Source organism: Panthera pardus, unplaced genomic scaffold, assembly GCF_024362965.1.
Source record: "Panthera pardus isolate Hobbes unplaced genomic scaffold, ASM2436296v1 HiC_scaffold_16, whole genome shotgun sequence".
Classification (NCBI taxonomy): domain Eukaryota; kingdom Metazoa; phylum Chordata; class Mammalia; order Carnivora; family Felidae; genus Panthera; species Panthera pardus.
The window spans coordinates 133,525,488-133,553,393 of record NW_026526721.1 but is presented as its reverse complement, the minus strand read 5'-3'; the positions used below and the strand labels follow the sequence as shown (position 1 = coordinate 133,553,393).

The 27,906-nt window shown below is 36.5% G+C and overlaps 1 protein-coding gene and 1 pseudogene across 11 annotated transcripts in view; one reads left to right on the top strand and one right to left on the bottom strand.

The window, feature by feature from the left end:
* The window catches only part of TBC1D5 (TBC1 domain family member 5), a 533,248-nt gene that overhangs the window by 220,494 nt on the left and 284,848 nt on the right, over positions 1 to 27,906 (top strand). The window lies entirely within an intron of this gene.
* On the bottom strand, positions 23,629 to 23,782 carry LOC128777547 (U2 spliceosomal RNA; annotated as a pseudogene).

Genomic DNA, 27,906 nt, shown 5'->3' with positions numbered 1-27,906 from the left:
GACATTCTTGTCTTAATTCATGATTTTAGAGGAAAAGATTTGAGCATTTCATCATTGATATATGGTAGTAGTTGTGGGCTTGTCATATAATGGCATTTGTTATGTTGAAATACATTCCCTCTATACCCGTTTTCTTGAGAGTTTTTATCATAAGTGGATGTCGAATTTTGTCACATGCCTTCCCTGCATCTATTGATTATATGATTTTCATCCTTCATTAATGTGGTGTATCACATCAATTTGTATGTGTTGAACCATCCTTACACCCCTAGAATAAATCCCCCTTGTCATGGTGTATGATCTTTTTAATGCATTGTTACATTCAATTTGCTAATCTTTTGTTGAGGCTTTTTGTATCTGTGTTCATCAGGGATATTGGCCTGTACTTTTCTTTTCTTATAGTATCCTTATCTGGTTTTGGCATCCTGATAATGCAGGCTTCATAAAATAAATTTGTAAGTGTTCCCATATCTTCATTTATTTGGAAGAGTTTGAGGAATATTGCCATTAATTATTTAAATGTTTGGTAGAATTCACCAGTGAAGCCAGCTAGTCCTGGATTTCTCTTCTTTGGGGAGCTTTTTGATTACTGATTCAATCTTATTTGCTGTTACCTTTCTTTTACTAACTGGCTGTTCTTTTTCTAGTTCTGTGAGGTGTGAAGTTAGGTTGTTTGAGTTTATTTTTTCTTAGCATAGATATTTATTGCTATAAATCCCTTGTACAGTGGCTTTTGCTGTATCCTATAAGGTTTATTTAGTATGTTGTATTTCCATTTTCATTTGACTCAAGGTATTTTTTATTTGTCTTTTGGTTTCTGCTTTGACCCATTGATCTGTAGCATGTGAGTTTTCCTGTTTTCTTTTTATGAGTGATTTCTTGTTTAATACCATTATGTTTGGAAAAGATGCTTGATATTATTTCAGTCTTCTCAAATTTATTGACCTGTTTTGTGACCTAACATAGGATCTATCCTGGGGAATGTTCCATGTGTGATTGAGAAGAATATTTATTTTGCTGCTCTGGATGAAATGTTCTGTATATATTTGTTAAGTCTGTCTGATCTAATGTGTTGTTTAAGGCCAATTTTTTTTTTTTTTTTATTTTAAAAAAAAATTTTTTTTTTCATATTTATTTATTTTTGAGACAGAGAGAGACAGAGCATGAACAGGGGAGGGTCAGAGAGAGAGGGAGACACAGAATCTGAAACAGGCTCCAGGCTCTGAGCTGTCAGCACAGAGCCCGACGCGGGGCTCGAACCCACGGACCGTGAGATCATGACCTGAGCCGAAGTCGGACGCTTAACCGACTGAGCCACCCAGGCGCCCCAAGGCCAATTTTTAAAAATTGATTTTCTTTCTGGATTTTCTACCCACTGCAATAAGTGGGGAATTACAATTTTTCATTATTATATTGCTTTCTATTTCTCCTTTAAGGTCTATTAATATTTGCCTTATATATTTAGGTACTCCTTTGTCAGGTGAGTAAATATTTACAAATATATTCTCTTGTTGGAATGACCTCATTATCATTATATAATGACCTCCTTTTTTTTGTTTCTTATCATCGTCTTTGGCTTAATGTGTATTTTGCTTATTTTTTTATTTTTATTTCTTCAATATTTACTTATTTGAGAGAGAGAGAGATCTCACGAGCAGGGGAGGGACAGAGAGAGAGGGAAAGAGAGCATCCCAAGCAGGCTTCATGCTGGCAGTGCAGAGCCTGACAAGGGGCCTGATCTCATGCACTGTAAAATCATGACTTGAGACAAAATCAAGAGTCAGACACCCTCTGTTTTGTTTAATGTAAGTATAGGTACTCCTGCTTTTCCTTTGGTTTCTATTTGTATAGAATACCTTTTTCCATCCCTTCACTTTTTTTTAGTTGGTTTGTGTGTTTATTTATTTTGAGAGAAACAGAGACAGCATAAGTGGGGGAGGGGCAGAAAGAGAGGGAGACAGAATCCCAAGCAGGCACCACACTGTCAGCGTGGAGCCTGATGCAGGGCTCGAACTCACGAAACTATGAGATCATGACCTGAGCTGAAACCGAGAGTTGGAGGCTTAACCAACTGAGCCACCCAGCCACCCCTCCATCCCTTCACTTTTAACCTTTATGTGTCCTTAAAGTTGAAATGTGTCTCTTTTAGGCATCTTATAGTTGGGTTGTCTTTTTTTTATCCATTCAGTCACTCCATACCTTTTTTAAAAATATATTTTTTTAAGTTTATTTATTTTGAGAAAACAGGCAGGGCAGAGAGAAAAGGAGACAGAAGGAATCCCAACTAAGCTCTGCACTGTCAGTGTAGAGCCCTTTGTGGGGCTCGAACTCATGAATCATGAGATCATGACCTGAGCTGAAATCAAGAGTTGGATGCTTAACTGACTGAGCCACCCAGCTACCCCTCTTTTGATTCAAGAATTTAGTCCACTTACATTTAAAGTTGTTCTTTTAGGTTTGGATTGATTCTTCCCATCATGTTAATTGTTTTCTGGCTGTTTATAATTCTTTAGTGTCTTTCCTTTTCTCTTGCTTTTTTCCTTTACGATTTTCTGTAGTGGGCACTTAGAGATTCCTTTCTTTTCATCTTTTGTGTATGAGCCGTAGGTTTTTGCTTTGTGATTACCATGTGGCTTACATAAAACTTATAAGATTTGATTGCTTTAAAAAATTACTGGTATCATATATATTAAATCATGTGGATAATTTATTCATCATTTCAGCATGCGTTTATTGAGTACTTGTCTTGTGCCAATCACCATTCTGGTTCTGGAGATCTACTGAGAGAATAACAACATAAAAGGTGGTATGTAGACGATAAATACTTAAGAAAAGCACAGGTGAATAAGAGCTATACAGAGAATTAAAATACATTGATAGGATAGCAAGTGGCCTTATTGCTTGTTTGAGCCAGATTTTAAGGGAAGCCTTTTCTGAGGAGAGAGCCAGTTATATGAAAATCAGAAGAAAAAGCATTCCAGTTTAAAAAAAAAAAAAAAAAAAAAGAGTAGCCAGTGTGGAGACACATTTATCATGTTTGAGAAACAGAAAGAACACTAATGAGGCTGGAGTATGTGGAGATGAAGGGGAAAAAGTGGTAGTAGGTGATGTCTGAGATTGGCATGGGATATCAAAGCCAGTAGGGTTCATAAGTCAAAGGAAATAGTTTGGATTTGATTTTAATAGTACTGGTAAGCCATTGGAACATTTGTAAGAAGAGGATTGACATGATCTGATTTACTTTGATTACTATTTTTATTATGTTTTATTCTGAAATAGTATAGGACTACTGAAGTTGCAAAAATAGTACAGAGTGTCTGTGACAGTATCTTACATGTTCGTTGTACATTGTCAAAACCAGGAAACTGATTTTGGTATAATAACATCAATTCAGGTAAAGACTATTCAGATTTCAACAGTTTTTAAATGTGTAGTTCATATCCCCATCCCTTATGTGTATAGTTCTGTGGAATTTTATTACAGGTGTAGATGCGAGTAAACATCACCATAATCAGGGTACAGACTGTTCTGTCATTCAGAGAAACTCCATCATATTATCCTGTAATAGTCACATTCTCCTCCCAACTTTAACCCCTGGTAGTCATTGAGCTGTCCTCCATCATTAAAATTTTGGCACTTCAAGAATGTTATATAAATGAAATCATACGGCATTTAATGCTCTCTGTTGGCTTTTTTGATTCCACAAAATGATCTTGAGATCTGTGTCAGTTGTTAGATGTAGCAGTAGTTTGTTCTTTTTCATTGCTGAGTAAAATTCTGTTGTGTGGATGTACTGCGGTTTGTTTATCCATGTACCTTATTGAAAGACATTTGGGTTATTTACAGATTTTGGCAGTTACAAATAAAGCTACAATGAGCATTGGTATACAAGTTTTTGCGTGGATGTAAGTTTTCATTTTTCTAGGCTAGCTCTTCAGGGGTGCAGTTGGTGGGTCATATGGTAAGTGTATGTTTAGTGGTTTTCCAGTATTTGCATCATTTTACATTTCCATTAGTAGTGTGTAATTCGTCCAGTTGCTCAGCATCCTCCCCAGGTTTTTGATGTTGTCAGGATTTTTTAGTCATTCTGATTGTGGTTTTAATTTGCATTTCCCTAATGGCTAATGATGCTGAACATTTTTTATGTGCACATTTGCCATCTATATTTTCTCCTTGGTGAATATCTGTTCAGGTTACTTGTTGAATTTATTGTTGAGTTTGCAGAATTCTTTATATATTCTAGATAGAGGTGCTTTCTCAGACATGTGACTTGCAATTTTCTCCTGGTTGTGAACTTGTCTTTTCATTACTTAACAGTCTTTTGAAGAGCAATTTATTATTTATATTCAAGAATTGTGTCTTTGGTGTCATATGTATAAGAACTCAGAGTTGTCAAATAATTCTTCACCTAACCCTAGGTCATGAAGATTTTCTCTGATATTTTCTTTTTTTTTAACTTTTTATTTATTGTTTAAAAAAATTTTTAATGTTTCTTTATTTTTGACAGAGAGAGACAGACAGAGTGTGAGCAGGGGAGGGTCAGAGAGAGAGGGAGACACAGAATCTGAAGCAGGCTCCAGGCTCTGAGCTGTCAGCACAGAGCCCCACGCGGGGCTCAAACTCACGGGCCTTGAGATCACGACCTGAGCTGAAGTCGGGTGCTCAACCGATTGAGCCACCCAGGTGCCCCGGTATTTTCTTAAGTTTTATAGTTTTATGTTTGCTATTTAGTTTCCTGATCCTATTTAATTTTATTTTTGTGTAAGACGTGAGATGTAGATCAAATTCTCTTCTTTTGCCTGTGAATGTCTAATTGTTCCAGTGCCATTTGTTGAAAAGGCTATTCTGGAAGTGCTTGTGTACCTTTGTCAAAATCAGTTGCTCCTATTGCTGTTAGACTGTTTCTAGGCTCTTCTGTTCCATTGGCTAACATGTCTGTTCATTCACCAGTACTGTCTGTCTTGATTATTGTTGCTATGCAGCTTGCATTCTGAGTGGGGGTGATATTGCCCCCAAGGGGTCAAAAGTGTCTTCTTAGGGGTTGAAAAAGGCTTTAGACATTACAATGGCTGTGGTTCTGCAAAGGGCCACCATATATAACAGGTATATACTATGGTAATGGCACTAAAATTTCATGGATGGAGAGGAATTAGAAAAAAATGTCTGAGAAGTTTCCTTTAGGAAGTGTAATGTAAAAAAAAAGAAAAGAAAAGAAAAAGATGAGAAATGGTGCTATCTAGTGAAGTGTAAATCAGGCACTGTGATTCCTCCAACTTTGTCTTCCTTTTCAAAATTGTTGTGGTTATCCTAGTGCCTTTGCCATTCCATATAAATTTTAGAATCAGCTTTTCTATATCCTCAAATAATCATGCTCAGATTGTATTAGGGATTGTGTTTCACATTTTTTTAAAAAGTTATTTATTGAGAGAGAGAGAGAGAGGGAGGGAGGGAGGGGTGGAGTCCGCAATGACAATGCAGAGCCCTGCATGGGGCTCAAACTCACAAACTGTGAGATCATGACCTGATCTGGAATTGAGAGCCGGATGCTTAACTGACTGAGCCACCCAATACCTGTGTTTCACATTTTTAATATATCATTCTGTTCTTTTGTAGATTACAGGCAGGAGTGGAAGCAGGGAGATCAGTTAGGAGGTAATGCTGTCTTCAGGAGAGAGGTGATGGTGGATTTGCATTGGGGATGGTAGTAGTGGACATGAAGAGAATTAAACAGGGATCTGTTTTCAAGATAAGCAGACAAGAGTACTTCTTGATAAATTGATGGCAGTGAGTATAAGAGAGGAATCCAGGAATATTCCTAGATTTTTGCCTTGGGCAAATGACTAGAAAGGTGATATTTTTTAAAATGTTGGAAACTGAGGGAAAATTAAATTTGGAGATAATGTGAGGAGGGAAGAGAAATTGAGATACTTGTTTGTCCCATGTCCCAATATTTGACATGTCTGATAGCTGTTCTTGTGGAGATGTTCACTGAACAAATAGATATGTGAGTCGGAAATTTTGGCAAGACAGAGTCTTGAGATATGGATTTGAGACATGTCAACACAAGAGGTATTGGATATGAGAACATGTAAATGGTGGGGGGGTGAGGTGGAACCCTAAGACACTCTAACAGTTGGAGCTGGTAAATAAGAAATTGATAGCCTTACTGTTTGAGGATTGAGACAAATTTGTAAGAAAGGTGATCACAGTAGCCAAATGGCCCAAACAACATAAATATTCCGAAAAAGTACTTTAGATTTTTAATAATTATATATTCATGACCTAATTTTTCATCTTTGGAGTGACATCAAAACAAGTTTATTCTTTTCTACTATATTGTCAAATATTAAATAAATAATAAAACTGGACACTGGTTGAGGTCCAGAGAGATAGACATTTTCTTATGCTTTTTAAAAATTTCATATGCTTTTAAGTGGCAGTATAAATTGGTATAATCCTACTGGCAATCATTTTGGCAATATTTAAAAAAGTCTTACTGTGTCCTTACCCATTAACCTTCCAGTTTAATAAATCTCTCTGAAATCCTGTGATTTTCCTCTCCTTTGCTATGTTTTGCTTTTACTGTCAGTGATGCATTAAAATACATTAACATGTGGATAATTGGTTGAATGCAAAGTCCTTTCTCACCTGAAGCTGTACCTATTATGTGTTCTGAAGGTTGGAGTAGTAGTTCTTTATATTTCTGTGTTTACTGTGTAGTACTCTTCATTTATTTTCCTTTCACAACCTTCCAGATTTTCTTCCTTACAAATAACAAATTTATTCCGCCTTTCAAATATTGATTATGTTGCCCATACTTAGCATAAAAAGGCTTAATTATAATAAGTTATGTCATGTTTACTGTTATGGACTGAGTATTTGTTTCCTCTAAAATTCATGTATTGAAATCCTGATCCCGAATGTGATGGAGCTAGGAGGTGCTTTGGTCACAAGGGTGGAGCCCTCACGAATGGGATTAGTACCCTTATAAAAGGGACCCCAAAGAACTTTCTCCCCCTCTTTCTACCATGTAAGGACACAGAAGGAAGAACAGCCATTTATGAAACAGGAAACTAGCTGGCTGTCACCAGACACTGAATCTTTCACCAACTTCATTTTGGATTTCCCAGCCTCCTGAGTTGTGACAAATCAATATTTGTTGGTTAAACTACCGGGTCTATGGTATTTTTGTTACAACAGCCTAAATGGACTAAGACATTCACTTTTTTTAATGAATTAAATAGGAATTAGGATATGGTTTCCCATTTTGCCCAAAGGGAAAGATAAGATGAAACTTCTCTTATGACCAATGTAAATAATCTCAGATTATGATAGGGCTTTTTCTCTCAGTAAGTGTTGCAACTATCTGTTTTGAGGGGCACTTGAGTGGCTCAGTCAGTTGAGGGTCCTACTTCAGCTCAGGTCATGATCTCATGGTTTGTGTATTCCAGCCCCATATAGGGCTTTGCACTGACAGTGTTGCAGCCTACTTCAGATTCTGTCTCCCTCTCTCTGCCCCTCCCCTGCTCATGCACTCTCTCTCAAAAATGAAGAAACATTAAAAAAAAAAAAAAAAAAGAAATCTGTTTTGATACATAAGTAGTTAATATTCCAGAAAAACTGTAACTCTATCCTATATTCTCAAATGATATATTACATAAAAGCAATTTTTACCAATTACTGACTTTGACTATGTATACATTTAGTAGATTGTAAGTGTTAATTTCCTATTTTAACGTTTCTTTGAGTATCATTGAATTTTATTTCACTTTATCATTGTTAAGTAAATCCTTTTAGATTAAAACTTCATATTTGAAAGTGTAAAAGTGAAGTTTGTGAATCTTTCCCCTCTTGGGATATGTGCATGTTTGATCCAGAATGTACCATAACCAGGTAAAAAGCAAAACTTTTTTAAGAGAGTAAAATAAAGAATTATAAGAGAGGATTTGGATGCACATTCATTTTGTGTTATTTACAAAAACTGTGTTTTGTTTACTCTTTAAATGAAAAAAAAAGTTTTATTACATAGGAAAAGCTACAAATCTGTTTATCAGTGGGCATTTCCACCTTATATACAGCTAAATTCTCATCAAATTTGATTTACTTACTCATGCCCAGAACAGTTGTTATCTTAATGGAAGAGAAGAAAATTAAGTATGTTGAGCCACAGAACCACCTCCAAATTTTATTCTTTGCAGAAGTACAAGAAAAGTTCAAAAACCTTTTTCTACCATTTGCAAGTAGTATGCCAGAGCTTTTAGTATTTTATACGCTGCGCACTTATCTTTACCTTTATTTTAAGTTTAAAAAATATAATTAAATATATAAAGAATGAATGTTGGCATATTCAGGGAATAGTGTTATAAATTTGTGTATGAATTCATGTTTATATTTATTTATTTTTAAAAATTTTTTTTTACATTTATTTTTGAGAGGCAGAGAGAGACAGAGCACAAGTGGGGGAGGGGCAGAGAGAGGAGGAGACACAGAATCCGAAGCAGGCTCCAGGCTCCGAGCTGTCAGCACAGAGCCCGATGCGAGGCTCAAACCCACAAACTGAGATCATGACCTGAGCCGATGTCGGAGGCTTAACTGACTGAGCCACCCAGGCACCCCTCATATGTTTATATTAATGTGCTAAATTTCTTAATCCTCTATGAAAATCACACATTTTTGTAAATAGTGGATTAGGGACATGAAATTGCTTAAGATCAGTAATTGTTCTTTTATTTAATCTCTGAGGATTCAAATATACTTTCAACCTATTGATACTTTAGAATGTTAACCAGTTTGTTTTCTGTACATTTTAGGTGCAATAATTCAGGGGGACAGGCAAGTCAAAGTTTATCTCTTTATAGGATTAATAGTTGGTGATATATTTTTCTCCATTGTATTTTAAGGATTGGATAGCTCAGCTAAGATGACTGAATGGGTAGGTTAAGGTACTCTGGTAACTTAGCCACACATTTTGATGACATTAATATAATATTAGTATTTAGAATTTAATAGGGCTATGAGACATTCAGTGCTAGCTCTCATAAATATTCTGGTTTAATTGTTAATGTAAAAAAATTGTTTTATCTCATTTGTCCTCAGATATTCATTGTACGGTTTAATTGTTATTGATTCCTTTATTCAGTACCTATTTATGAGTGCCTACTCTAGGCCAAACTCTGTTATAAATGTTGGAATACTGGAATGAACAAAACACAATAATCTCTACTCTTAAGTTTTCAATTGTAGTAAAAGACAGTAAACAAGATTAATAAAACTTATTTCATGTTTGATATTGATAAGGGCTAAGGAGAAAAATGAAGGGTGGAAGAAGAGTAGGAAATAGATGGACAGTGTTACAGTTTTAAATAGGGTAGCATGAAAGGCCTAATTGAGGGTAGAAAGCAGAAAAGGCTCTTGTTCGTTTGTGTGAACACCTAAAGAAAGTGTCCAATTAAAAAAATCTCCTCTCCTTCATAAAACCTCAGTGTATTTAAATAACATACTAGATTAGTGTTGAATTTTAATGTTTTGTAATTACATAACAATAAGAGCGTTGAAAAACGTTGTCCTGGAACTGGCATCACCATGTATTTAGTGTATCCTATTAGTGTGGTTTGTCATTTATTTAAGGTATTTTAAAAGATACCTTTTTATTTTATGTGATAATGTTTTGACCTTCTGCTACAGCAAATGTGTAATTTGGTTGGTTTTATCTCTGTGATAGAAAGGAAATCAATTAAGGGGCACCGGGGTGGCTCCGTTAAGCGTCTGACTCTTGATTTTGGCTCAGGTCATGATCACAGGTTCCTGCAACTGAACCTTGTATCAGGCTCTACCCTGACGGCATGGAGCCTGCTTGGGTTTCTCTCTCTGCCCCTCCCCCACTCACCTGCCTGCACATGCTCCCTCTCCGTCTCTCAAAAAAAAAAAAGAACTTTTTTTTTTTAAAAAAAAGGATAGACCTGATGGATAGACTTTAAATTAAAGGCTGTAACAAGAGATGAAGAAGGGCATTATATAATAATCACAGGGTTTATCCATCAGGAAGAGCTAACAATTATAAATGTCTATGCACCGAACACAGGAGCCCCCAAATATATAAAACAATTACTCACAAACATAAGCAACCTTATTGATAAGAATGTGGTAATTGCAGGGGACTTTAACACTCCACTTACGGAAATGGATAGATCATCTAGACACACGGTCAATAAAGAAACAAGGGCCTTGAATGATACATTGGATCAGATGGACTTGACAGATATATTTAGAACTCTGCATCCCAAAGCAACAGAATATACTTTCTTCTCGAGTGCACATGGAACATTCTCCAAGATAGATCACATACTGGGTCACAAAACGGCCCTTCGTAAGTATACAAGAATTGAAATCATACCATGCATACTTTCACAGCACAATGCTATGAAGCTTGAAATCAACCACAGGAAAAAGTCTGGAAAACCTCCAAAAGCATGGAGGTTAAAGAACACCCTACTAACGAATGAGTGGGTCAACCAGGCAATTAGAGAAGAAATTAAAAAATATATGGAAACAAACGAAAATGAAAATACAACAATCCAAATGCTTTGGGATGCAGCGAAGGCAGTCCTGAGAGGAAAATACATTGCAATCCAGGCGGCCTATCTCAAGAAACAAGAAAAATCCCAAATACAAAATCTAACAGCACACCTAAAGGAAATAGAAGCAGAACAGCAAAGACAGCCTAAATCCAGCAGAAGAAGAGAAATAATAAAGATCAGAGCAGAAATAATATAGAATCTAAAAAAACTGTAGAGCAGACCAACGAAACCAAGACTTGGTTTTTTGAAAAAATAAACAAAATTGATAAACCTCTAGCCAGGCTTCTCAAAAAGAAAAGGGAGATGACCCAAATAGATAAAATCATGAATGAAAATGGAATTATTACAACCAGTCCCTCAGAGATACAAGCAATTATCAGGGAATACTATGAAAAATTATATGCCAACAAACTGGACAACCTGGAAAAAATGGACAAATTCCTAAACACCCACACGCTTCCAAAACTCAATCAGGAGGAAATAGAAAGCTTGAACAGACCCATAACCAGCGAAGAAATTGAATCAGTCATCAAAAATCTCCCAACAAATAAGAGTCCAGGACCAGATGGCTTCCCAGGGGAGTTCTACCAGACGTTTAAAGCAGAGATAATACCTATCCTTCTCAAGCTATTGCAAGAAATAGAAAGGGAAGGAAAACTTTCAGACTCATTCTATGAAGCCAGTATTACTTTGATTCCTAAACCAGACAGAGACCCAGTAAAAAAAGAGAACTACAGGCTAATATCTCTGATGAATATGGATGCAAAAATTCTCAATAAGATACTAGCAAATCGAATTCAACAGCATATAAAAAGAATTATTCACCATGATCAAGTGGGATTCATTCCTGGGATGCAGCAAGGGCTGGTTCAACATTCGCAAATCAATCAATGTGATACATCACATTAATAAAAGAAAAGATAAGAACCATATGATCCTGTCAATTGATGCAGAAAAAGCATTTGACAAAATTCAACAACATTTCTTAATAAAAACCTTCGAGAAAGTCGGGATAGAAGGAACATACTTAAAGATCATAAAGGCCATTTATGAAAAGCCCACAGCTAACATCATCCTTAATGGGGAAAAACAGAGCTTTTTCCCTGAGATCAGGAACACGACAGGGATGTCCACTCTCCCCGCTGTTGTTTAACATAGTGTTGGAAGTTCTAGCATCAGCAATCAGACAACAAAAGGAAATCAAAGGCATCAGAATTGGCAAAGATGAAGTTAAGCTTTCACTTTTTGCAGATAACATGATATTATACATGGAAAATCCGATAGACTCCACCAGAAGTCTGCTAGAACTGATACATGAATTTAGCAAAGTTGCAGGATACAAAATCAATGTACAGAAATCAGTTGCATCCTTATACACTAATAATGAAGCAACAGAAAGACAAATAAAGAAACTGATCCCATTCACAATTGCACCAAGAAGCATAAAATACCTAGGAATGAATCTAACCAAAGATGTACAAGATCTGTATGCTGAAAACTATAGAAAGCTTATGAAGGAAATTGAAGAAGATATAAAGAAATGGAGAAACATTCCGTGCTCATGGATTGGAAGAATAAATATTGTCAAAATGTCAATACTACCCAAAGCTATCTACACATTCAATGCAATCCCAATCAAAATTGCACCAGCATTCTTCTCGAAACTAGAACAAGCAATCCTAAAATTCATATGGAACCACAAAAGGCCCCGAATAGCCAAAGTAATTTTGAAGAAGAAGACCAAAGCAGGAGGCATCACAATCCCAGACGTTAGCCTTTACTATAAAGCTGTCATCATCAAGACAGCATGGTATTGGCACAAAAACAGACACATAGACCAGTGGAATAGAATAGAAACCCCAGAACTAGACCCACAAACGTATGGCCAACTCATCTTTGACAAAGCAGGAAAGAACATCCAATGGAAAAAAGACAGTCTCTTTAACAAATGGTGCTGGGAGAACTGGACAGCAACATGCAGAAGATTGAAACTAGACCACTTTCTCACACCATTCACAAAAATAAACTCAAAATGGATAAAGGACCTGAATGTGAGACAGGAAACCATCAAAACCCTAGAGGAGAAAGCAGGAAAAGACCTCTGACCTCAGCCATAGCAATTTCTTACTTGACACATCCCCAAAGGCAAGGGAATTAAAAGCAAAAATTAACTACTGGGACCTTATGAAGATAAAAAGCTTCTGCACAGCAAAGGAAATAACCAACAAAACTAAAAGGCAACCAACGGAACGGGAAAAGATATTTGCAAATGACATATCGGACAAAGGGCTAGTATCCAAAATCTATAAAGAGCTCACCAAACTCCACACCTGAAAAACAAATAACCCAGTGAAGAAATGGGCAGAAAACATGAATAGACGCTTCTCTAAAGAAGACATCCAGATGACCAACAGGCACATGAAAAGATGCTCAACGTTGCTCCTCATCAGGGAAATACAAATCAAAACCACACTCAGCTATCACCTCACGCCAGTCAGAGTGGCCAAAATGAACAAATCAGAGACTATAGATGCTGGAGAGGATGTGGAGAAACGGGAACCCTCTTGCACTGTTGGTGGGAATGCAAACTGGTGCAGCCACCCTGGAAAACAGTGTGGAGGTTCCTCAAAAAATTAAAAATAGACCTACCCTATGACCCAGCAATCGCACTGCTAGGAATTTACCCAAGGGGTACAGGAGTACTGATGCATAGGGGCACTTGTACCACAATGTTTATAGCAGCACTCTCAACAATAGCCAAATTATGGAAAGAGCCTAAATGTCCATCAACTGATGAATGGATAAAAAAATTGTGGTTTATATATACAATGGACCACTACGTGGCAATGAGAAAGAATGAAATATGGCCCTTTGTAGCAACATGGATGGAACTGGAGAGTGTTAAGCTCAGTGAAATAAGCCATACAAAGAAAGATAGATACCATATGGTTTCACTCTTATGTGGCTCCTGGGAAACTTAACAGAAACCCATGGGGGAGGGGAAGGAAAAAAAAAAAAAGAGGTTAGAGTGGAAGAGAACCAAAGCATAAGAGATACTTAAAAACTGAGAACAAACTGAGGGTTGATGGGGGGTGGGAGGGAGGGGAGGGTGGGTGATGGGTATTGAGGAGGGCACCTTTTGGGATGAGCACTGGGTGTTGTATGGAAACCAATTTGACAATAAACTTCATATATTGGGAAAAAAATAAAAATAATAAAAATTAAAAAAAAGGAGGGGCGCCTGGGTGGCTCAGTCGATTAAGTGTCTCACTACGGTTCAGGTCATGATCTCGCTGTTTGTGAGTTCAAGCCCCACATTGGGCTCTGTGCTGACAGCTCAGAGACTGGAGCCTGCTTCGGATTCTGTGTCTGTCTCTCTCTGCTCCTTCTGTCTCTCAAAACTGAATAAAAGTTTAAAAAATGTAAAAAAAAAAAAATAGGGAATTCGGTTAACACAAGTAGGTTACAATGCAGTAAATAACATTTTAAAATCAAATGATATTATGAATACATATACTTGATATCATCTTAGTGTCATGTTTTTTAAAAAGGCTATTTGTATAGTACTATTATTTGTGTACTTTTCCTAGATATTTTGGAAATGCTAGGAATGAGGAAAGCAAAGTAGATTCTTCCATTTTTTTAATACTTTTGATTCTTCCTGTGATGTCTGTTTGGTTTTTTTTTAGCTTATTGCTTAGCCAAACTTTTTTAAATCACTATTTGAGCATAAGAGGACAAGAATATTAACACTGATAACATTTCATTACATTCTAATATTTTAGTCCTGCTATTAAAACACTTTTCCAGTACACTGTGAGAATAGAATTATTTGTAATTTTTATGTAATTTATGTACTAAACGTATGTCTCTTCTAATACTTAATCTTATGGACTACAGTTTAATTTAGTTGTCACTTGGGTAGTATGATCACCTAGAAGGGGAGAGGTAGGCTTCATGTTCTCCTGTTCCCTCTGAGTTATGGTGCCCATTGAATTCAGTTTGGTAACCCTTGCAATGATATGTCAGTAGTATGAAATAGTCACACTGCAAAAATGATAAGCTGTCTTTCTCACACAAGTCCATGTTACAAAAATTGATTTTATTTTTAAGTCAGATTTCTCCTGTTAGTGTAAAAGCCCTTGTGATACTATTACATACTTATATATCCTTTAAGTCATATGCCATGTAAAGCACCTTGCTGCAATACCAGTTTAGAATTATCTGCAGAGATAAAAGTACACTGCAATATATTCCATTTCTGTTTCTTAATAACAAAACATCTTAGCACATACTGTCCCTTAATGCCACCACTTCTATTGTATTCTGCTATATGTTACATGTAGTGTTTTTACTTTATTTTTGATTAGTAATATAGTTAGTATTTCTTTTTTTAAAAATTTTTTTTAACGTTTATTTATTATTCAGAGACAGAGCGTGAGCATGAGCATGGGAGGGGCTGAGAGATGGGGAGACACAGAATCTGAAGCAGGCTCCGGGCTCTGAGCTGTCAGCACAGAACCCGACGCAGGGCTTGAACTCACAAACCAAGAGATCATGACCTGAGCTGAAGTCAGATGCTTAACCGACTGAGACACCCAGGCGCCCCATACTTAATGTTTTCTAAGGGATTGAAAGAATGCAGAAATAGTTACTCATTACCCAGTTACTCTATGTTAGGAAGACTTTCTGCCTAAAGTAACATTTTGAGTTGAAGAAAATAGTTTTGAATAGTCAAGTTTTGTAGTACAGATTAAAGAAGTCCCTGAATCGTGATTGAGGGGAAAAATAAAATGATAGTAAAGAAATGCGATAATGGAGTAAATGAATAAAATATGTTTTAGTATAAACTGGAGGAAGGTCCTGAAAGTTTTTGACTAATGTGGCAAATTATGAAGCTAGGGCTCAGTTCAAAGTGTGGGGAGATACTTGACTGGAGGGGGATGCGATTTTTATAGCTACATTTCAGATTGATTGTGAAGGGTAAGGTGGAACCAAAATAAAGTGATTAACTAAAATTTTTAATATAAAACATTGATTCTTTTATTTCAGTATACTTCTTTTTCTGTACAGTAAGTTATGTCCTAATAAAAATTAAAGAGCAAGTTGCATTTGGAAGATCAGGTCATCGTAACTCATTGACATTAGGCCACATAACTGAATAATGTCTTCCTTCAGTGAAATACATCAAATGAGATCAACAATTATGACTCATAAACATGCCTCGCAGGCATAAAACAGCAGGGAATTAGCATGTGAGGCTGATAAATATGCATGTAAATAAGCTCCCAAAGGAATAACATGGGTTTGATTGATAGGTTTAGAATTGGAACATATGTAAACCCCTTTATTCCTCATTCTGGTGTAGCTAAGTAAAGATGCGTTTTACTTGTTAAAAAGTTTCAATAACTTTGTAAATCTTAATGCCACATCTGTTTTTTTTGTTGTTGTTGTTGTTGGTTTTTTTTGTATGTCACTTGTAAGATTAATTGAATTGTCTGCAGGCTGGATGGCCCTCACATACAATAAATGGCGGAACATGCGAACGAGTGGCTGTGCATCTGGGGCTGGAAATGGGGGAACAGTCTTCAGGAAATCTCTTATTTTTACATTGCAAAATGATCTACAGTTTTTGAAGATAAAGATGTGACCTAGCAGTTAACTCTGACTCTCTAAATATACTCTTTCTGTATTTAGCTCCTAAAATTAAATTTGTTTCTTCATTCATTTCATACTGCTACTCTGATAGTCTTCAAGGAAAATGTGTCTTTTGGGGCACCTGGATCGTTCAGTTGGTTAAGCATCAGACTTAGGCTCAGGTCATGATCTCACGGTTCATGAGTTCAAGCCCCACGTCCAGCTCTTTGCCTACAGCTTTGAGCCTGGAGCCAGCTTCGAATTCTGTGTCTCCCTCTCTCTGCCCCTCCCCTGCTCACATATTCTCTCTCTCTCTCTCTCTCTCTCTCTCTCTGTTGCTCGCTCTCTCTCAAAAATAAATAAACATTTAAAAAATACAAAAAAATAAATTGTATCTTTTTAAAATACTTTTTCAGTTCTTGATACCTATGCTTTTTCTGGCCCTTCCAAGTCAATACTCATAAACTATTGTGGAACTGTATTAGAAGGCACATGCTTAAACAATAATCAGATATCGGGAGCCTCAAGTTTTGTGCCCATGCTTCTTAATCGCTAGATGACTTTGGGAACTATTAATTCCTTCCTTTAGGCTCAAGTCATTTCAGGTAAATGGAAGGAGAAATGTGGCTTTTGATTTCCTGGTGCAGAGTCATAAGCATTATTGCTGTGGAGGGTTCAGAGATTTTGCTAACTAAAGACATTATGGGATCATTTAGTGCCCACGTCTGTAAGGGAAGAGCTTTCCTGTCTCCCTCTAGTAATAAACAAGTGAATAAGAAGCAACATTAGCTTAATTCCATGAAAGACCTTTTGGTTTCAAAGGAATCATATTTTGGTTTGGTGAGACGTGACTGAATTCTCTACAGCCTACATCCATCATTCTACAGACCATTGTTGATATAAATACCGGGCTTTCTGAGTTCTGCAGCCATGTTCTAGATGCTTGGGATACATCAGTGAACAAAACAAGGATCTTTACCCTCATGGAGCTTGTCTTCTAGAAGAGGGAGAAAGTAAATAACAAGCATAATAAAGAATTAAGATAAATAGGGTTTTAGAAAATGGTAATTGCTTTGGAAAAAATGAACATTGTAGTTTAAGGGCATTGACAGTGTATGTATGAGTCAGGAGGCTGCAGAATTAAATAGCAAGGTAGATCTAATGAGGAAAAGTCTTTTTTTGAGCGAAGACTTAGAGGAGATGAAGGAATGAGGAATATTGGAGGCAAATGCCATCCAAGCTGAGGAAATAGCAAGTGCAAAGGTCCTAACATAGGAGCTGCCAAGCTGTTCTGCAAGTCCAGTGAAGACAGCAGGATGAGAGTTAATAACCCTTCGTTCTAACCCTCAGTGGGTGTTAGACTCCTCAAGTGTGACGAAATGACCATTTGCTTAATCCAGCTTGGCTGAACTGCCATCTGCAATGGTCTTGTTGCTAAGTGCCTCAGAACTTTGTTTATTCTTTCCTGTAGGCCTTTTGCATTAATCCTTTGCATTTTGGCACTTCATTTATTTTGTGCATTCTATTCAAAATTTGTACCTCCATTCCAACGTTATTTTTTCTTGACTTGGTTTCTGTCTTCACCTTAATACAGTGAAATTGAGTTAGAGGCGAGGGCAGGATTTTCTATACTGTAGAAGAAAGAACTATTGGAAAAAAGTAGATTGAGTTACGGGATACAGAGTTCAGAATCTGAAAGTAAGAAAAACCAGGCAAATCAGTTGTTAAGTTATAAGGGATTTAGGTCCAAGGTCCACAAAGTACATGTTATAGTGAATCAGTTGGGAATGGTACTCCATCCCCCCTTGCCTCTTCCTCCCCCACCCCCAAGCATTTGGAAACAGAGAAGGGAAGGTTGTGTGTGTGTGTGTGTGTGTGTGTGTGTGTGTAAGGGTTGTCATGGTAACTAGGAAAACTTCACTGGCATTTAGTGGGTAAGTGCTAAAATGCTTGTTACTGCCCTAAACAGTTTCACATAAGGAAGAAATATTTTGCCCCAAATGCCTACAGCTATGCCACTGAGAAACGCAGCAAAAATACTGAGTACCAGGCTAGTCCAAGCTAGCAAGAGAGTTCTAGAGACCTGGAGAAGGCAGTTTTCTGGAAGACTAAAGACTATGTTGTGGGTCAATAAGGGCAGCAAGGGGAGTTTCCTGTCTTAATGGCCTAGAAACTCTGTGATGAGTTCATGCTAATTGCCATTGTAGGGAACAAAGACTTCTAGATAAAGATATGTGTTTGTGTGTACACATTTAAGACTGAGCTCAGCATCAGACGCTGTTAACCTCACCCTTAAATATGACCACATGGTTACACATCAGAATTTCATGTTATGGTGATCCGGTATTGGTTAACAAAGTCATCTTTGGGAATACATTTTTAAATACTTAATTGGCTGGTTTCAGAATTCTAATCATTTCAAACTGGACATTGCGTTCTTAAACTTGCAAAGTTGTTTTTAAAAGACTTCATGGCAAATATTCCTGTACAAATTCTCTTGAAAATGAGAATTTTATAATTTCCAAGAAAACTCAGAAATGAATATTGGCTATAGGTACCTTTTCTGGGTTATCTTAGGAATAAAACAGTCTTACATGCCAAAATGTCTGATCACTTAGAAATAAAATTATATGGAAAGGGGAGAAATAATTTTTTGAAAAAGAAAATTTTGGACAAGCATCAGGTCTCTTGTCTGTTTTGCACACTTCTGGATCCCCAGCACCAGGATACAAACACGAAATGATTATTTGTAATGAAGTGAATGAAATACCCTCTTGTCTGTTTTGCACACTTCTGGATCCCCAGCACCAGGATACAAACACTAAATGATTATTTGTAATGAAGTGAATGAAATACCCTTGAGATAGAGCCTTGAGTTCCTGACCAGGACAAAAGGTTTAACACTACAGATGCATAATTCTCATCCTTTAATGAAAGAAAAAGGACCCATTTCTACGAAAGTACTTCTTGGTATTAACTTCAAAAGAAATTAATCAAATTGACACTTATGTAATAATTATTGATTTTAGGTAAAGATTATTAGTATATTCTAAAGAAAACGTGTAAGTATTCTTAAAACTTTGCTAATTATTAATGATTCTGTAGTCTTTAGTAGTAGTAACTTCCTGGATCTATACCCTGTTGGCCACCTGTATCCCAGAGGAGGAGGCAGTGCAGAAGGCATACAGCGTGTTTGTAATGAAACCTAGATTGAACAGGGACCATGTAACTGTGCCTTCAGTGTCGGCAGGGAAGAAACTGATTGGCTCAGAAGGGCTGGCAGAAGCTGGACCCTAACTAGGTGGATTTTGGAGTCAGCATCATAAAATCAGAAAGGCACTGAACAACTGGATGAAGGATCAGGCCTAGAATAATAACAATAAAGCATACTATTCAGTGTGAATTTTATCTGTGGCAAAGCAAAGTATTTATAGTCATTAAGATTTTGAAGGGAGAAAGGTAAGGATGGATTTTTAAAAAGCAAGAGTGGATAAATGGAAATCACTCCTGTCCTACCCATTATTAATACTTAAATATGAGTAACACAGAATATCTTCTTTTTAGTATTATTATTTTTTTTATTTTAGAAAATACTAAATATTTGTCAGGGCTTTCAGAAATTCAGTTTTAAAATTCAGTCTTCTGCATATGGTTTTCATTATAAGTTTTTGTTTTTGTTTTTTGTTTTTTTTACTAAAGATGTCTTCCTTACAAGTTTATTTGGAGGGGGGAGGGAGAGAAAGAGAGGGAGGGAGGGAGAATCCCAAGTAGGTTCTGCACCTTCAATGCAGAGCCCAATGCCAGGCTCAAACTCAGGAATCGTGAGATCATGACCTGAGCTGGAATCAAGAGTTGGACGTTTAACTGACTGAGGCACCCAGGCATCCCTTTATTATAAACTTTTAAACTGCTTTGTGATAATATTTACAATCCTGTTATTTTTCAGTAATTTAATTATTCCTATTGAAGATGGACTACTTTAGTTCCTTTGATGACAAAAAAAATTAATAAGGACATAATCCCTAAAAAATTCTAATTCTTAGGAAAGGGACTAAGTCAGTATTATTCCTGTAGGAATCTCTTGTCCAGTGATGTAACTTCATCCAAGGAGAAACAAAAAATCCTTAAAGGAGATGATGACTAGCTTATGTATTAGATCACAGCCTCCCAATCTACATTATCCTCTGAACCAACAAACTATCTAAAATCCTCATAACTGTTTTCTGGAGCTAGGGAAAAGAAAAGCTAAGTAAGTAGAGGAGAGAATTGGAAATGAGGTAATTAAAAAAAAAAAAAGTTTGCCTGCACATTGCCTTAGATGAGTTTTCTTGCACTTTGGCTGTTTTAACTACTTAAACAGTAGTTAGGAGTTCAGGAGCCTATGGTACAGATATTTCTTATATTTGGTTTATTCATCTGTTTGCTCAACTAAATTATTTGTTCTTTGAAAGCAGAGGTTTTGTGTTTCATCCCTGAATTCCCCTAGGCACATAGGAGAAGCTCACTAAGTTTTTACTAAATGAACTGACTCAGATGTTTTAGCTAGCAAACATGCTTACGGCAAGGCAGTAGCATTTCATCATGATATGAGAGTACTGATTTGTATTCTCACTGGGACCTGTACTTCCACTGATGTGGGCTATAGGGATGCTTATAGCAGAGCCAAAATATTTCTCAAGAAGCAATCCATGTGAGAAATATGTACTGTGTTGATACTTCAGAGTTTTGTGCTACAAAAGATAGCAAGGATCTGGAAAGTATAAAAAGAAAATGCAGTCAGTTGTCTGTATCAATTGTGAAGCAACTCAGGTCTGTATAACATCTGATTTGAAGTTATCTGATTGAAGTTACATCATCTCATCCCCCCCCCCCACCTCCCTTCTGATTTGAAGTTACGTTATCTCTTAATGGACCAACCAGAAGGAATTGGCTAAAAATATGTTGCCCCAGGAATTGCCCTGCTTAATTGACTTTGGCATTTACCTTGTGTACACTTGAAGGTGGCTCCCACAAAGAAAGATTTGAATTTGGGTACATTCGATACTGAGTTTTTACTCTCAATAGTGTAACTATTGGTCCATGGTTTCTTCAAATATTTCTCAAGTTATGATAATGTCACCATATGATCTATTTGGAGGATGAGATACATATTTCTGTTGGCCAAAGCAGGGAGGTTAGGTATCAGTTTATCCACATCTATAAAGTGTACACTATATTGAAAGTAAGTTTATGTTTGTGGGGTGGAGAGTGGAGTGAGCCAGTTTCTTTTTCTGAGCATGAAGTATGATTTAAAAGTCAACAATCAAGTTTTATGTCTTAGCACATTGCTTTCTGCAGCTAGTAGAATGACTCCTTTCAAATCTTTTCCCCCTTCACAAAAAACTCCCTCTTTGACATTAGAGAACAAAAGTTCTTTGCTGTGGCCACCAAAGCCTTTTTTTTTTTCTCTTACCTCATGTAAGAAAGTAACTACCCTTACTTTCAGGGGGTAAGGTTGCTCAAGGTATTTATTACGTTGCTGATCTAGACTAGGAATGGACAGTTTTGTTTGTTTGTTTGTTTGTTCTGTAAATGGCCAGATAGTAAATAGTGTAAGCATTGAGGGCCGTCTGGTCTATAGCAACAACTCAACTTAGTCCTTGTAACACAAAAGTTGTTAGCCACAGAAAACATGTAAATCAGTGGATATGGCTGTGTTTCAATAAATTTTATTTATGATGACTAAAATTTGAATGTCATATAATTTTCATTATATGTTACAAAATATCCTTCTTACGATTTTTTTTTAAATCTGAAAATACAGAAAGCATTCTTTTTAAAAATTTTTTATTTAAATTTCTTAAAAGTTTTAAAATTCCAGTTAGTTACCATACAGTGTAATATTAGTTTCAGGTGTACAATTTTGTGATTCAACACTTACATACAAAACCTGGTGCTCATCGCAACAAGTACCCTCCTTAGCCCCCATCACTTATTTAACCCATCCCCCCCACCTCCCTTCTGGTAACCATCAGTTTGTTCTCTATAGTTAAGGGTGTGTTTCTTGGTTTGCCCCTCTCTCTTTTTCCCCATGCTTGTTTGTTTTGTTTCTTAAATTCCACATGTGAGTGAAATCATATGGTATTTGTCTTTCTCTGACTGTTTTAATTTCGCTTATTAGCACAATGCTCTGTAGCTCCATCCACATTGTTGCAGATGGCAAGATTCCATTCTTTTTTTGTGGCTGAGTAATATTCCATTGTGGGTGTGGGTATGTGTGCATGCATACACCCCCCCCACACACACACACACACCACATCTTCTTTATCCATTTATCTATGGATGGACACTTGGGCTGTTTCCGTAGTTTGGCTATCGTAGATGCTGCTGCTATAAACATTGGGGTGCATGTATCCCTTTGAATTAGTATTTTTGTTTTCTTTGGGTAAATACCTAGTAGTGCAAAATTGCTAGATCATAGGGTAGTTCTATTTTTAACTTTTTGAGGAACTACCATACTCGGTACTGTTTTCCAGAATGGCTACACCAGTTTGCATTGCATAAAACCTTTCTTACCTCATAGGCCATAACAAAACAGCTGTAATTTCTGGACCCCGGATCTAGACTTGTTGGAAGAATTATTGGTTTTGCTTGCTTGAAAGCTTTTTTTTTTCTCAATATAATTTTTGATGATATCTGTTAGTATCCTGAAGGAAACCAAATTATTTACCCTAAATAGCTTAAGTTTTTAAAGTAGGTTTCTTGCACTCTGTGGTAGTGTTCCATCTATTCCTTTTTATTAAGGTGAGTTCATTCTGTTTGTTTGGTGCTGGAAATACTAAAGTGAAGGAGAGAAGGGAAGTAAAGTGAAGGTCCAAGCAATTTATAATCTAGTGAGAAAAGAATCTCATTTAAAATGTACCCTGTACATGTAAAATATAAGGAGCGGTGAAGCCGAAGGTAGCAGACAGGAATGCACAGCCTGTTGAGAAGGGGCTTATCTAGGACTGAGTGGAGCATAGATTTCTTGTTGTTGATGGCAAGAGATGAGGGAATAATAATTGGCACGTTGTAGAATGGATTACAAAACTGAGATGGAGCCAAGCAAGTTAGAAGACTAGGCACCAGTTAGTTGGGAGCTGTTTCAGTCAGGTATGAATGAGATGACGAGGCTGTCACGAAGGGACAAGAAGTAGTGGAGGCCAGGTGAGCGTTTTCTTTAGAGCCATAGTAAGCAAATGACAACTAATATTAGAAATTTGGCCAGGGTTCCTAGGATCTGAAAGATGTAAATGAAATATGTGGGTAATGAGGGAAATTAATTTACCACCTCCATCCTCTTCTCCCATTTATTAGGAAAGAGCAGAACTGACTACTTCAAGAATGAGTAAACAGTCAAAAAAAGATCAAAATATTCAGTAGTACAAAACAAGGGGAGCGCTGTTCTCAGGGGACAGAGAAAATACGCATTTGTGGAAATGATTCAAATCTAGGAAAAACAAGTACATTTTATTGAAATATGCTTTAAATTTTCAATAAATGTGCATATTCTTTTACACTTGATCTTAGCCAAAAGGCCGAGAAGCGATGTGTGCATATTCTTTTGAAACAAAGTATGTAAGATGGTAGTTAAAAGACAGGTGAAAAGAATTCTGGCTGAGAATATAGGAAAAGATGAAGAAGGGTATGAATAAGAATTATAAGAAATTTCAATTCAGTAGCTGAAGTGAAACATCTATTAGAAGCAGTAAAGAGCATAATCAATAAAGCAGAAATTCAAAGTATAGATAGGACAGATTTCGAGGACTGTATAAATTGAGGTGATGGATATGATTAGAACCAATGTCGCTAATATGGAACATTGAGATTATAGAAAGGAGATTGTGGAAGATAGGAGACCTCTTCATAAGGACCTTTGATTCTTTGGGAATTTAGATTTGAATTAGTAATCAGGTGAAACAAATCACATACATACACACATACATTTACAACTGTGAGCCCTTGACTTATGTCTTACCTTGATAAACATTTATGTGATGATTATTCTCATAGTTTGTTTTAGAACTATTGAGAGAGAAAATGAAAGCAGATATTGAATCTTCTGAGAAGTAGCAGTCTATGGATTAGGTTATGAAACCAGGGAAAGGAGTGTGGTAGCTTTGCAAATAACAGTGTAAACAACTTTATTTATTTATTCATTTATTTTTTAATGTTTATGTATTTTTGAGAGAAAGGGAGTGTGTGTGCATGGGAGCAGGGGAGGGGCGGAGGGAGAGGGGGGGATAGAAGATCTGAAGGGAGCTCTCTGCTGACTCAGAGTGCCTGATGTGGGGCTTGAACTCACCAACTGTGAGATCATGACTAGAGCCAAAGTCCAAAGCTTAACCAACCAAGCCACCCAGGTGCTCCTGTGAACAATGTAAACAACTTTGAAACATTGTGTGCAAAGAATCATCACAACTCCATAACTATTAGATATAGAGGTAAAAGAGTGAAAGCTTCTAAGTCTGGGATTTGAGAGAAGTCTGTAGTACATGCATAAGAACATATTAACAAAACCTGTTGGAAATGTAAAGAAAGGAGACTTTCATCAAAACAGAGGTAGATTGTGCGTGTGTGTGTGTGTGTGTAAAGAAAACATGAACAATTATCCTAACCAAATGTGAAGTTGAACTGTGTTTGCATTATTGCTTTGGTATTAACATACTTAATTCACACCATAAACTACAAATACTTCTAGTTATACTGCGTTGTCCTCTACTGTACTTGAATAAACCTACTGTAGAATTTTACTTTTTGTGCTTTATTTGCAAGTTAACATTTTAATAATTATCATAAATAGTTACCTGATTTGCATATTCTGGTTCATAATCCAACTGTTCTGTGGATCAACCACAGTTCTCTTATTATTCATGCCAAGACTTCTATATTAGTCTGAAAATCTATCCTAGACTGCATTTCTGTTTCCAGTTTTCTGAGCTTTTTATAACTCTTAAGTATAGTGCTTTTTTAATCAAAAGATTGAATCATGCATGTGGTAGTATAATAATCTTTCTGACCCACTATTATATGGAAGCTAATTTTTATTATATGTAGTATTTTTTTAAACTTTTATAGCTCTATGAGCTTGATATTCAAGTGGTATTTAAGTGATCCATTATCATTTGTCCTTTCAGAATATATATTGAAATGAAAAATAGTTGGCCATGCATACTAAGAACTGAAAAATTTAGAAAATGTTATTTTTTGAGAATCAAATTATAAAATAGATAAAAAAAAAAGATATAAAATAGATATGCTTAGGAGTGGTCATATTAGAGGGGCAGAATGAGAGACCAGATTAAGAACTTGGCTGTTATGTAACTAATGATACTAAAATACCTAGAGAAACTTAATCTGTGAGAAGTAGGGTCTGCTGGAAATGGAAAGAAGGAAATATTGGTAATAACCATTTGAGCATTAGCTATAGAAGGAGCAATTGTTTTGGAAAACCACAGTGTTCTCAACAAGTATCTCCAAAGATGTAGAGGAATCAATGTGTCAAGTTGCAAGAAGCCATTAAAACTAGAGTCTTCTAACCCCCTTTTACTATTGTATTTTTTTTTATCAATTTACATTCCGAAACGTTAACTCTCTAGGTAGTTTTTCTTACATGGAGAGACTGTACTGGTTAGACTTCCACAAATATCTGATTTTTATCATAGATCTTATTTTTTTGGCTCCATATAATGCATTCATTTATTGGCATATATACTTTAATTTCTTATATGAACAGAATTGGCTAGAAGTACCTGACTACTAACATCTGATGTACTGAAGAAGTCAGCCTTTAGGATTTAAAACTGAGTACTTACCACCAGAGTGCTAGAGGTACAAATGTGAAATAGATAACATTCCATGAAGGCTAGTTAACTTTAACCCCAGGTGATATATTCCTGCTATATAATGTCATATAATCTGGTATATCCTGCTAGATTTTCTTTTATCCTGTCCTTGTCTGCTTTTGCTATGAATTTATGGGATCAATATTGCAAGGAAAGCTCTATTTTTTTCTGAGGCATCGATCATGCCTTCAGTTCCTCTGTTACCTGTGAATAGCGATTCTTATTCATTTATCCATGCCTTAACATTCTCCTTAAATACATGTAACTGCAGGTTAATGATAAAGTGTGCTGTATGGTATTTTTTTTAATATTTGAACTATTGTCTATAAGCAAGTAGTATAGAGATAAATCTTTATCTTACTCCTATCTATATTCTCTACAGTGCCGCACAAAGTGTTTTAAGTCATTTGAATGAGACCACAATATATCTAAACCTAGCTACAAATAAATGTAATCATGAAATATTTTTCTCTGACCTAAATGTACTCACCCTTAAGGTAGACATTGGGTCATCTTGTCTTGGTAGGGAGTTTGGTATGGCAGACATTAGTTAGCTGCCAACTTTGGCAGAAGGAAAGCATTAGTTTCTGTCTCAATGCCTGCCACATAGTAAGCATTAGCTGAACATTTGATGGATGAGTGAACTTACGTGGAAAGTTATATGGTAAACTTTGAAAACCATAATACATGAAGTTAAATGAAAATAGGATGGCTTCTGGTTTCTGATCAGAGATGCGGAGAGTTGGAAAAAAACTCAGTCCCAGTTTTAAAATAAAAAGGTGGACAAACAACAAGTTCACAGCTTTTCTTTAACCCACTGAGTGCTGAAATGGCAGGGCAGTGAATCTAGGCTCAGAATCTAAGGAGAGATACTCTTTTTTTGCAGAGAGAAGCAAAGTACAAGTACTGATTTACCTGGGCAAGACACAATCAGACACTCACAGAAAGAATTCAGCTAAAATGATTGTTGAATTGGTGGAGGCCAAGTGTATACTGGTGAGGAAAGGTGAAACTCCTGGTGGGCACAAAAATAGGAGGACCCCAAACTCCTATGTAGATTTTTCTTCATGAACCCCATCAGCCAATAAAAGAAAATCTCCCCTTGGTGAAGGACTGGAGGATGACTACAGCAGCCACTGCAGGAGGAACAATAAACTCCACCTGGACTCCTCTTCCCCTTTTCTGTTATATAACAAAGCCATATTCTGTTGGGAGAGGTGCAACAATTATTGTTGCCTTAGGACACTGGTGGAATCTCTTTGTAACTGTGGGATTGGAACAAGAGGAAAAACTCTCAAGCCCTAGGGGAGGGGCAGGAATATCTATAGGAACCAGAACTATACCAAGGGAGAGGAAGAACTAAAAAGGCATATACATGAGATCAGGGACACAGTGCTTAACTAAGACTAAGTCTTGATCAGAAGATCAAAGAACACTCTCCCCTATTTTTTACTCCCTGCTGCCAGGATAGCAAGTGTCAAATAGTAAGTAACTTACAAGAGAGATCTTTTCTGAGCACAAAGCCTTAGAACTAAGTGTGGAGCAGTTAGAAGAATGAAAAAAATATTCTTATGGCAAACTGAATTCCCCATCCCCAACACAAGGTATCACTGTAGAAACTTGTGGTCTGTGGTGCATTAGGTGTGGCCATAGCAATGACAGACTTCAAACCTAGCTTAACTCCTAGTTAACATTAATTCAAACCCCTGTGCTAAAAGGCCTAATGGAAATGTATACTCATTTCGAAGCCTAAAATTGCCTTAGTCTTTACTATCATACACATGATGACAGTAATACATAAGATCTTTAATAAAATTTACAAAGCATAT